The following is a 12,192-nucleotide window of genomic DNA, read 5'->3' as shown; positions in this document are numbered from 1 at the left end:
AAACCAACTATCTCTTCAGTTTCCCTCACTGAGAGTAGGTGACTTGATTGCTACATACATTTGACAATGGTGAGAGACTAAATATTCTACTCAGTCAGTGAAACAATTACACAAATCACGAAACGTGTCTGTTGGTTTTCTACTGATCATAACTTAATTGTTAATCACTCTCAGAGGCATTTTGAAACAGCTTAATTATCAATGTACCTCTTAAGTGTCAATCTAGTGTACTATCAGGTAACCAATATTGTCCTTTCTGTTAGCAGATCAATGCTGAAACTAGCAGTAGCAAGCCTGAACCAACTATATAGCTAGCGCTATAACTAATGAAAGTCAGGCTTGTTGTACTACTCATTGAAGAAAGATGCCACACATAGATTCTAAGGATGCAAAGATAACATTCAGAGACTGGCCACTGACCTTACCAGATGGAATTAATGAACACCTGAAAAATCAATTATACAGCTGGCTGAGGAAAAGTAGCACGAGAATGGAAACTGTTACAATCAGAGGGTACCAAGCTGCTACTAAGGCACTGAGGAAAGGCTAGATCCAGGTAACCAGACTTAGGTAACTTGTGCTATAATTCCAACTAGCCTGTTTTAGACTTTGTAGATTGATTAGAAGAACTAGTGTTCAAGACTGGGTTGGCTACTTGTAAACACAATTCTATAACTTTGTAATTCTGAGCACCAGTGACAGCAGGTGATTCCATCAAACTGTAAAGCAGACCTTCTTGTATAAGAAACATCTCTCACTGGTTATGTTAGTCGTTCATTCCCAAAGCAAGAGGAACAGAAAATAAAGTTTAATGAGCTCAAGCAGTAGTGTTTGATGAAAACTGAGAGACCATAGGCAGACACACCTTAACAAGTCATTTTTCATTTTCAACATCTCAAAGCTGGCATACGTATACAGGAAGCCAAGAATAAGTCAGAGAAGGAAGCACCCAACAAAAGCAGAACAACAAAGATGCTATACATATAGTGATAGTCCAAATCACTTGATTTGTCTGTGTCAGAAGTAAAACATGGAGAGTACTGGAGCAAGTCAGCACAGATCCAAGTCCTCTAAAACCGGTTCTGGTGATAATAATGTGATTAATGATGATTCTCACAGTATAATCCATTGAGTGGATATTATTAACATTGAGAGAGTTCCTATATAGTTATTACTAGATCTAATATCACACTTTTGAGAGGAGATGTGTTCTATAGCATAGCTTCAAATTCTGACCTCAACCACTGAACCTTTCAGAGCAGGTTACAGCTATCAGAAGTCAATATGTTTAGATGGCAAATTGTCATGGAAATTAGTTCTTGGTATGAAGGTAATTACTACTACTATTTACATCAGGCTAGTTGCACCTGATGATGTCCTGATCAGTTTTTGTTGTCAGAGAAAGTGTGTCACCTGTTAGTTACCTATAATCCCAGTGTAAAGTCTGTCAACCAGTTGTTGATGTGAGTTGTGCTAAACACCGTGCAGAAGGAACCTGTACCTTGAATTAGTGTCTGGTAGTGAGAACCTAGATCAGACTAACAGATATTATATAGTCAGGGTAGACTTAATGAAATTACCCATTACTTCTAGAGGAAATTGCCTTTAAGACTAGCTTATATATTATACTTGTGAAATGGCTACGCCCAACCAGAATGAAAGTTGTCTGTGTTGCTCAGTTATTGTTATCAGACAGAGGCACTAATTTTGTAAAATGTTAGGAATAGAACACTATACTGTAAACCATCCCCAAAGTAAGGAGCAGACAGAATTGTTAAGTGATGGTGCTGAACCTGGGCTTGCATTGAGACTAATATCTCAGTAGTGTTTTATGGTCTGATCAAAAGATACAACACAGGTGAAAACCATCAACCACTATGTGACTAGATCTTGAAAAAGCGTTCCAAATCGCACATTAGAAGTTTCAAGCCCACTTCCAGTATACTTGTAGCTGCTTGTAGAGTTTCCTGCCAAATAAGATAGAAAATCTGAGCAATTGGATGAGCAAAGTGGTACCACGAATACTCAAAAAGAGGAAGAGGGTGGGGGTGGCAGGGCGGGGACATGAGATTACAGGGCTGTGTTGGTTTCTTAGTGGCTGATATGTAGCAAAATCAATAGAAAAAATGTCTGACCAACATTATTAGTATACCACTGATTTTTACCAAGTCAGACCCTTCACTAGGCCGGAAATTGCCATTTGAGCTCTCCACACCACCCAGAAAAGGCATATGTTACAACCAGCCTCGAGTAGTTTGAGTAGTACTGAGAGTAATATAATAGTGTAGCTATCCACTGGTCTTGTTAGTATGATTTTGCCTGATGTGCAATTTGGATCGGTTTTGTAAAATTTGGCCACATATTAATTTTGGCTTTGATAGTGACAATTACAGCCTTTCTGCCAACCAAGTCACTTAAGACTACTATCATCTGTGACAACAGTTTCATCAACAATACATTTAGATGCAAACTAGCAAGGAAGCTTCAAGGCACTGTACAAGTACCAGCATTGCAATTCTAGTACTTAATATTCTCATCAGTTCATTCTTCCAAATGCACTTATTTGTTGATGATACTATGCCACAAACTTATTCATGAGTTATTTGACTCTCTTACACTTCAGTATGTCTGATCCAAGAAAATTGGAAGTTCTTTTACATCAGTAATTTCATAAAATTTTTCCTTTAATGTAAAATTCTCTACCTCCTAGTCCATTGGTGCACCACTCACACTCATCATCGCAACATTATCCACTGACTTATCATGGAAAAATCACATTACAGCTAAAGTTTATGACTATATACTCAGACATATACTTAGCCAAACAATTGTTATGCCAACAAAGAAAACTGTACTTAGCGCTACTTTTTTGCTTCCCTTATGGAACCCTTATCTTCTTTGTGATATCTACATTTTAGAAAGAATTATTAAGCACTGAACTACTAAAATGATTGTTTATCTATCTGACTACAAAACACGTCTTAACATGTTGCCATTAATGTACACTTATGATTTTTTGTATCATTCTCTTTTTCATGAAGTCAATCCAAATCCTTCACTTCACTTTGATATCACAAATTACATCAACTTTTGTCACCATTCGATCTCTGCCAGTGATAAACTATGACATTAATTTTTTTAATGCTACACAGTATGCAAATATTCCTTCCAAACCCTAAATTCAACACCGCATCATTTCGTTATTTTCAACAGAATGCTCTAGTAGAGTATAATAATTATACTTGACTGCTCTGTTAGAATTAGCTGACTGCTCTATTGGAGTATTTCAACTCTCAAAGAGTGCTCATGCTCCTTCTGTAAATCATAGGTGGTGAAAAGGTGGGGGGGGTAGGGGGCTAAATCCCCCCAGAGTGATATCACACCGAAATTATCCTTCTTGGAGTGGGGCTGAAAACCGTGATAAAGATCGAGATACTCTAATAGAGCAGTCGCTCTAATCAAGCAATGAGTATGAAGCGAGCTATGTAAGGATTTTAATGTAGTTTATCAGCTATAAATGCGTAGCTGGTGAGCTATTGTGAGTTGGTTGTGACCTTTTTTTTTTTTGGTCTCACCTTACCAAACCAGAGATAAGTCTGGGTCAGCCCAGCCCCCCTCATATCAACTACTTTCTCCGCCCCTGCTGTAAATCCTTCCGAGAGATGAATTACATTTTGCTGTACTTAATGCTGTTACTTTTGTGCTGCCAAACTTATTGGTGTGTTTAATATAGGTTCCTGCTTATAATAAGTATAAATTTCAAATTGGCTTTCCCTCCCTACACCAGTACCTTCATAGACATAGGTTGGATAATACTTGCAAACTATATACACAATCTCTATGCAGTGCACTTTAATAATATTATGTATCTATGCCACGCATATACAACTTTAAACAGGCTGTAGGACCAGGTGTCCTACAGACCTTCAGCATTTGTACTGTAAAGCCTTAATAAATAAATAAACATGCTCACACAACCCCAAATATGTTGTATATATCAACAAAGATGATTATGACATCTGTAATGACTACTAACAATTTTAGATTAGCATTGTAAACAATTGTTCAGCACCAAATCCTCTGCAATTGAACAACCTTCTATTGGAAAACCTTTTCTTTTAAGCTGAACTCAACTTTATAGATAAAAGTCACATGAAATGACATGAAATGTTAAAAGCAGAGGAGAGTCTATTGGAACAGCCATTCCTTTGTGAATCCACAACAAAAAACATGCTCCAGTTTAACATGAAGTGATATTGCATCCTTGAAGGTATATGAAAGTAATTGATTCTATATATATATATATATACATCGCTGTAAATTACGTTTATATTTGCTGAGAATGGTGCAGTTATGATTGGAGCACTAAATTCAAGCATTTGAGTTCCTTAGAAATTATATATTCTGTATCACAGTTGGGGAGTTTTGATACAGCCTAGTGACAGGAAATAAGATACCAACAGTGTGTGGTAATCATCAGGGTCAGAAAAAGCTCACATACGTACCACTCACTTGGATCTAAATGTGATATTTGCAAATTAAATGCAGGTACAATTTCAAAGATTTTACTTGTAAACTGTGGAGAACAGTCAAGAAGCGGAACACGAGGCCTTAAGGATGATCACGTGATTATATCCAATCAAACATACGCAATCTTAAAACACTATCAGGCGTGATACAAGTGGGCGTGTGTGTACAATAGTCACGTGTGTGCGTAGTGCCTATATATTGTATAAGTGTTCTGTCTCTTACATCCCCCCACCAAGCATGGTGTGGCTGGATAGTCACACATGCTGATATTAGTGCCAAGTAGGGTCTTCTATCAGGCGTTTCGGTGGTCTGTGCGGCCGGTCTGATCGACGCATGTCTGCTGTCTGATCCTGGGATGGTTTGTGCGAGGGGTCCGACACTTCGGAAAGAGCGTACGAGATTTCCAGATTTCTACTGTGATTTCTGATTTCTAGACTGATTTCTGCTGTTTTCCGCCCACGCAAGCTATAGTTTACGGAAAATCTTCTCCAATTTACCGAGAAACACGGAGATTAGAGGCTTGATTTCTGATTTCTACTGTAGGGAGCGTACGAGATTTCACGAAGTGTCGGACCCCTCGGGTTTGTGACGGTTGCGTCCTGTTGAATTAGGTTCTTCGTGTGGTAGGGAGACGTCTAGCTGGTGTGGGTTCCTCTCAGATGCATCCAGAGATGCTGGAGTGCGACGTCTTAGGAATCTTCGGTTACGTATCAGTACACGTCCACCCTGGGTCTTGATCGAGTATCGACGATAGGGACTAATGTGAACTACTGTACCATATATGTCCCAGAGCTTTGTCCTCGGGTTTTGAAGGGCGACGTTTGATCCCAGGATCAGACAGCAGACATGCGTCGATAAACATAAATCTATTGCAACTTCAAGTCACTCAGTATCTCCCGTAACTTCCACCAGTGTTAATACGTTGACTCTGTTGACAACTAGCAATAGCAAGTAATTCATTGAAACTTCCCATACAATTTTTGCTTTGAATTTAACTTTATCAGGTTAGGACAAACAATAAAAAGTTGTTCAAGGTGAACAGAACTAAGTGTTTCACAATTTGACAGATCAAAGTCCGTTACAATGGCAAGTCAGCTAGTGTTGCTATTAATCAGCAGAAATGGTATCATGATTACAAATAAGGTACAATGATACCCTGAATGCTATCAAAAAATATGTAAACTCAGCTTGTAAAATTCTTCTTCGCCACTCTAGTTAAACATATGTGTACTGGGCGGAATCATAGTTAGATGGTCCATGTTGATGGATAACTTGACACTATAATATTGTATGCATTTAGATTCATGAATATAAAGCACCAACTATATGATGTTGTAAAGTATGCATGCAATTTTTTGATATGTAGCTAACTAGGTGTCAAAACCACTCATGTCCTTTTTAAAAGCATGCACGCATGATAACTGATTTATGATTAAAGGGAGACTACATCAGCTAAAAAGAGCTGCTTTTTAGTAGTGCCCTACAAAAGTAACAATACAAATACACAATATGACACAAAACAAAATGAAAATTAGCTACAAACAAACAAATAAACAACAATAACACAGTACTAACAATACAGTCTTTTAAACTATGTCTTAAAATTTGATAGGTGATCAATGCCACAAAATAAGCTGTTCCAAATTAGTACTCCACAATAGTAAAAACAATCCTGTGCCAAAAACAGCCCAGCTGTAAAAAAGGCGAGGCCAAGAATGCACAACTACATGTTCATGGAGTAACCAAAAGACGTGATATCAAACAAGAAAGCATTTACAGTATAGGCACTTTTGTGCATTCATTTTCTATATGCTTCACATTATCACATCCAGCTAGCTGTACATGTGTGTTTGCAATATAAACAATACTACTATTAATTTTAGTAACAATGCAGTGTAATATCTTTTATCAACTCAGTAGTATTGTTTATATTGCAAGCACACATGTACAGCTAGCTGGATGTGATAATGTGAAGCATATAGAAAATGAATGCACAAAAGTGCCTATACTGTAAATGCTTTCTTGGCCAGATTTTGATATCATGTCTTTTGGTTACTCCATGAACATGTAGTTGTGCATTCTTGGCCTCGCCTTTTTTTACAGCTGGGCTGTTTTTGGCACAGGATATCACTACTTTTGTTTGACTAGAGAACATACAGCTAGGTATTATATTACATACACTGTAAATCCAGAAGTGTGAAGGTCACACTGTTGGTATGACTCCTGCGGCCGCTTAGTGCTATGGGAGACACTGCATGCATGCACAATGGCGGATCCAGGATGGGGCAAATGCCCCCCCCATTCAAGAAATTGCATACAAGATCGAGATACTCTAATAGAGCAGTCAATTACTCTAATAAAGCAGTCACAATGTTAATGAGGCAGTGTATAGAGCTTACCTATGTATATATAGGATTTTATTTTACATAACAGACGTGCTATATTTGGTAAAGGATAACTAGCTATTACTGTTGTGACCTTTTTTTTTTTTGGTCTTCAGCTGTTTTTCAGCAAGGTCCCCCCCCTCTTTTCAAACTCTGGATCCGCCCCTGATGCATGCATAATAACAGCTTCAGCAACAGATTAGCTAGCTAAATTAGTAGCAAAAGCTTCCAAGTTCAGTGTTTAGAAGCACTACTAAAAGTGACTTGCTCAGAGAAAATTCATTCAAACTGAAAATAATGTTCAAATTTCCACAGGGACTCACGTGATATCTCGCATGATGTTTCTTCACGCAAGATAAGAACCGGCAAAGTCGAGGCTACAGTCTGAACTGTTCTTGCTGAAGCAGTGGGTTGGTGATATAACTAGTGTAGTCGAAATCTGTGCGTGGCAAGTGAAGCCGAATCAGCTGCGAGTTGTTGCTGAATGTATGCCTCGGAATGGACATGAAACCTGACGGCACTGAATTCATCACACTATTCTCCCAGCAAATTTCCCGGGTAAGTTCGTGTATAGTTAAGTCATTGTAAACGGCTATATAACTACTGTCGTATTTTTAGACAGGAATCTCCCATGCCATAGTAGCTTCCTGGGAATATATACTATGCTTGTGCATGTAGGCCAGAGCAAGGGGGTGTCACTCAGGCTCTTGCTGTAGATCGATCTGCGACCGCGGTCAAACTTCAAGTCAACAGTCAAGGCCACAAAATAGCTCTTACAGTGGGTCAAGGATCAAGACGATATGGAAGATTTGAAACCCACAGTCGAAAACTATACGTAGCTACTGTCAAGTTTACGGAATTATACGTAACTCTCAAGAAGTAAGGATCTCCAAGAAGATGTTTTACTCGATGTTTTATTGGTCCAACAGGCATTTCGCCGTAATTATAATGATTTTTCTCTCCCAGCTGCTGGTAGCACGCACTAAGAAAGTATCATACTAGGTTACAAGTGCAGGTGCGCATAGGAAAATAAAGAAATCAGTGGAGGTCAAAAGTTCAACAAGAAATGCTCAAGTCACGATGATAAATGCTGCAAGTCAAAGGTCAAGGTGAAAATTGGTCAAGACTGGGACCGCGGTCGCAGATCTACCTACAGCGTGAGCCGACGTGACACCCCCTTGCCAGAGCCTCGTAGCTGGCTTGTTCTAGCTGCGTGGGTCAGACCGCGAACAAGTTGAGCTGAACCCTGAGAAAACAGCTAAAAATGAAAGAGGATATTTTCTCAACATTTCAACCAACCAAGATGGTTGGTGATGACAACAAAGATGTCAAGAGCAAACAAGTGCTTCCACCAACAGTTCAGGAAAGGTTAATAGGCTATATCCTATAATGTATGGTGAAAACTTTGGCTATAAATAATGTGTCAGGCATTTGAATGATTAGCAAGTAAGTCAATACTACAAATGAGTTAATATTTTTGAGGACTCAGCTCAATGCGTACATACAGTAGGCCGTAATTACTATGCATCAATTGATTGATGTGATAATAATATGAGCAGATCTGAGACAACCATGGACCCTACTATATAGTATCTGGGCAGATATATAGAGTTATGTATACTCTGATATAATTGTTGAGTGTTGTAGTTTGCCAATAGTCAAAGCTAAATTAACCATTTTAGACAGCTTTTTGTGATGTTGAAGGTGTCAGGCAAACTCCAGTTAGGGGCAGGCAATAAAAGATTATTTTTTAAAGCAGGAGAGGAACATGCTTAGGCCCGCAAGGTACAGGCTTAATCTACTTACCCCAGTAGATACACCATATTATATACAATGCACATATCAATGTATTGCCCTACTAACCCCTCCCTCCCCCTCAGGCATATATAGGGCTATAGTGGGCACAACCGAATGTTAAATGCCCCATGGTAGGACAAACCTATTGTGTCAAATCCCCACCATTGGCTCCAGTTGCAATGTGGGGGATTTGACATAGCGTAGAAAAAATACTTGGGTGTTTAATGAATGATTGTCAAATGCCCCATAGTGAAGCAGCAGTTTCATGTCAATTCGCCTTGAAAAGCCCCACTTACAGACATTACATCCAAGGGGGGAACACATTGGTAGGTGCGTAATGAGTTTACATGTTAAAATTTAGTCTGTCTTGCTTTTTTCATGTTTATAGCAGCTAATGTGCTTATCCTCAAACAATCAGGACTGGAAATACTACAAATTGTCTTCTACTTTTATCTATCAACTATCCAATAATGCTAGTTTAATTAAAATTTCCTTTGCTGTTGTGTAGCTTGTTTACCATTATGCTATAACCATTAGTCCCTCCTAGTTTATATGTCTCCCAGCAACAAAAATTGTTATGTCAACAATGTAGGTGAGAACCACAAAACAAGTCAAGTAATATATTCCAAAATTGGTCATTAACTGCTGCAGTATGCTGAATACATCTTGAGAATGACTATGTGGGATGCTCACTTTAACAATAATCATAATACAGTGGAACCTTATCCGAACTAATTGGGGGGAAAGGGTGTTCAGATAATCGAAAGTACGTAAGATCGAACATCCATACATTTATATACTGAGCTTTACTCAACTACTCTAATAAAGCATACACTTTTTGACAAAATACCCTAATTGAGCAGTCGATTTGGTGTTTGGATAATTGAGAGTTCGGTTAATCAGTGTTCGGATAATCGAGGTTCCAGTGTAGTGGAATTAAGTGTTTGTTGACATGTTAGTCTGACTATATGATTACATGGTTTTAGTTGCTGTGCCTTACCATACTGTATCCCTTTCTGTATATGCAGGGTAGATACTGATGTTGTGACTGTTGGCGGGTGAGTTTATGGTCAATGGACAAATCACGCAAATGGTGAAGAAAAAATAATATGTGCCGGTAGCTACCAAGACCCCACTACTATATTATGAACTCTTGGTGGTACTTTATAGCCAAACGCTAGTGTATTTGGCTTCTTGTGCTATTGTAGTCATTTTTAAAATTTTATGGGATCATCATAATGTAATTGTTTACTATTACAGTATATTCATGCTATCATTAAAGAGTTTCGGTCTATAATTGTGGGTTACTGAAAGGTGATTCGCTGATGCTGGCTTTTTAAGTGAACACTGAAGTTTCACAGGCACTGAAGGGCTGGGGCGGGATTAAAGAAGTGCACGGGTAATGTAGCAGTAAGTTACTTCCAACTATATCACTACAGCGGATATGAAACAGCTGGCTATAGCTATGTACAGCCCTGCATGGGCCGGAGTCACGCTATAACGAGTCAGTGGAGGCATACAGTGGCGAATTTAAAACCAATCAGTGACTGGACTCACAATCTGATCGCTCACAATTGAACCAAGAGTTGACAGCACAATGAAATCAGCCAGCTCGCTATGGCTAACCACTTCCACACTGTTTGGGCATAGATATTAGAGTTCTCTCTAATATCTATGGTTTGAGCATAGATAGGCTATGGTATCTATGGTTTGGGTTTGGGAATTGAGGCGGGCGCCTCACATCTCGACATCATGGCGGCAAGTTTGAATCTTCAAAGAGCACAAAAGCGATCCCATAAACCAACGAACAACTTTTAGCGAAATTAAATGTACAGATACATTGTGTAAAAAGCCCCTGATAGCCGTAGCCTTTTTACAATACGACTTTATGCCAATTATGGTTGAAAGAAAATCGCTCCAATGGGATGCGATGACGAAGAAATGAAAAAAGAACGATGCACATTTGAATAAATAATTTAATTAACGTATTGTAAATGAGTGGGCGATGGAACAAACTACTCAAACAATTCGCCTGACTTTTCGTGTAGTAGTTACTCATTATACAAAGGTTACATGCCCTTGGTTTCAAGGCGGAATCTTTTAGTAAGGCTGAGATTTCGCCATGCGGATTTTACTAAAAGATTGCGTAATCAATCCCTCATGTAAATGACTCACAGTATTTAGTGGTTGCTCAGCACCGCTAAATCCTAATTGCAACATAATCACAGTATTTAGTGGTTGCTCAGCACCGCTAAATCCTAATAACAACATAATCACAGTATTTAGTGGTTGCTCAGCACCGCTAAATCCTAATAACAACATAACAACATACCTTCTAAGGATAACAACATACCTTCTAAGGAAATCCTAACAACATACCTTCTAATAAGGAAAAACTTTTCTTTAAGCTTCATAGACATAGACAAAGTCACATGCAATGATATGAAATGTTAAAAGCAGAGGAAAGTTTGTTTTCAGAATAACTATTAATTCCTTCGTGGCTCACTACGTCTACAAAAAAAAAAAAACATGCTCCAGTCTACTGTGAAGTGATATAGCATTCATGAAGGCATCAGTAACAATGAAATAGCATGATTCTATATGTAATGCAAATCATGAGTATACTTATAGGTTTATATCGGTGCAATTAGAACTGGAGCAGTAAAATGCAAGCATTTGATCAATGAGTTCTTACATTTACTAACAATGTCCTATATCACAGTTGATGCATGGGAGGCAGCGGCGGAGGAAGTAGTTAATATGAGGGGGGGCTGGGCTGACCCAGACTTATTTCTATAGTTTGGTAAGGTGAGACCAAAAAAAAAAAAAGGTCGCAACCAACTGACAAGAGCTTTCCACCTCACCAACTACCATTTCTAGCTGATAAACTACATAAAAATCCTTTCATAGTTCGCTACACACTGACTACTTTATTAGAGTGACTGCTCTATTAGAGTATCTCGATCTTTATCACGGTTTTCAGCCCCACTCCAAGAAAGATAATTTCGGTGTGATATCAGTCTGAGGGGGGCTTTAGCCCCCTAGCCCCCCTTTCCACCGCCTATGATGGGAGGTTTAATACAACTTGTAGTAGACAAGTAATGGGAAATGAGATAGCAAGAGTTGTGATCATCAAATCCATCAGGCTTTGGAAAAACCTGTACATGACTACCCGGTTCTCAAAATGTAAAGTTTTCTGGTACAACTTCAAAAGATTTTGCTCGTAGCAAGATCATAATCTATTGCAAGATGTGTGTCACTCAGTATCTCTCAGTATCTCTGTGTGTGGTTCATTACTTACATTCTCACCCTTTGTAGATTCTGACAATAGTATGTATTAGACTTCTCAGGCAATTTTTGCTTCAAAATAAATTCAACCTTGTGAGGTTAGGACAAATAATAGCAAGTTGTTCAAGGTGAGTGTTTCACAGTTTGACAGATCAAAGTAGATAAGTCTGCTTCAGCAGAAATGTTATCATAG

This window comes from Dysidea avara, chromosome 11 (genome assembly GCF_963678975.1).
Source record: "Dysidea avara chromosome 11, odDysAvar1.4, whole genome shotgun sequence".
Lineage (NCBI taxonomy): Eukaryota > Metazoa > Porifera > Demospongiae > Dictyoceratida > Dysideidae > Dysidea > Dysidea avara.
This window is presented reverse-complemented; position numbering follows the sequence as displayed.